Source organism: Morone saxatilis, unplaced genomic scaffold (genome assembly GCF_004916995.1).
Source record: "Morone saxatilis isolate NCDOM2014 unplaced genomic scaffold, NCSU_SB_2.0 Contig11, whole genome shotgun sequence".
NCBI lineage: Eukaryota > Metazoa > Chordata > Actinopteri > Moronidae > Morone > Morone saxatilis.
This window is the reverse complement of record NW_023339663.1, coordinates 25,675,648-25,676,836: the sequence shown is the minus strand read 5'-3', so window position 1 is coordinate 25,676,836 and position 1,189 is coordinate 25,675,648. Positions and strand designations below refer to the sequence as shown.

The 1,189-nt window shown below is 40.3% G+C and overlaps 1 protein-coding gene across 1 annotated transcript in view; it reads left to right on the top strand.

Moving 5' to 3' along the window:
• lrp3 (low density lipoprotein receptor-related protein 3) overlaps positions 1 to 1,189 on the top strand; it is an 8,528-nt gene that overhangs the window by 938 nt on the left and 6,401 nt on the right. The window lies entirely within an intron of this gene.

Sequence of the window (1,189 nt, the reverse complement as noted above, 5' to 3'; positions counted from 1 at the left end):
TCTCTCTCTCTCTTCGTCGTCTCTCTCTCTGCGTCCCCTCCCCTTCCTCTCTATTGATCATATCCTGCACTTTATTGGCATGGACCTAAAGGAGAAGCTGGCCAAACGCGAAGAGACAAGACTCAAACAGTTTCACATTTTAGAGGTGTGTGTGATGTGTGTTGTGTGTGAGAGAGAGAAAGAGACACGGAGAGAGAGCAGGAAGGAAGGAAGGAAGAGAGCAGGAGGAAAGAGAAGTTGTCACACACACCATTAACACGTGTTGGTACTTGTTTCACCTGGCACCTTTTCATGCACAAAGTACTGGGAAGATCAAAGTCACCCACGCACTCTTTCACTCTCTCACACACACACACACACACACACACACACCAGCTGTACAGTGTCCCTGCAGAAGAAGAAAACCTGTGTGTTTCAGTGAGGTCACTCTCTTTATTTCAAAACATTTTTAGAAACACTTCAGAGATTCAGGGGATTAAATTTTGTTTTTTAAAACTACACGGATAAAAACAATTGAAGGGCTTAATACTGCAACACCACAAGATCAAATCTAAAAGCAACTCATCCACCTGCTCCTCTCTCAGGTGCTCCGTACTGTTGTTATCAGTGGTGGACTGTTACTTGGTACGTTTATTGTATTCTCTACTTAAGTTGAGCTTCTTGGACTTTACTTGAGTTTTTCTAGTTTCTGTTGCTTTAGACTTCTGCTCCACTACAGAGGGAAGCATTTTTCTTTTTACTCCATTCCTTTTGAGTTTAAGATTTGACCTTTTAAAAAAAGAACCAAACAAAGTCTTTCACATGCGAATGAGATAGGGCTGCACAATTATCGAAATCACAATATGGCCAAGTGCAATATCCAAATCACAGAAGTTGCTGTTTTTTGATGAAAGTAAAGTGTGTGACAAACAGCATTACAATGCAGTACTGTAGTTCTGCAGAGATGCCCTGGACTACAAATATTGTTCTCCAGATATAAGAAAACTTAAGATCCACGAATAATTCCCATCTTTGTGATTTTAATCGTTTTTTTCAGTGAAAATCCCATTTCTAATGCACAAATGGTCATTCCCACACTGATGCTGAATCACACCAGTTGCAATAACTGTCTAAATAATCACTATATGATGTTTTTACCATACTGTGCAGCTGTAGTATGAGAGACATGTCTCTTTGGTGGAACTGCTAA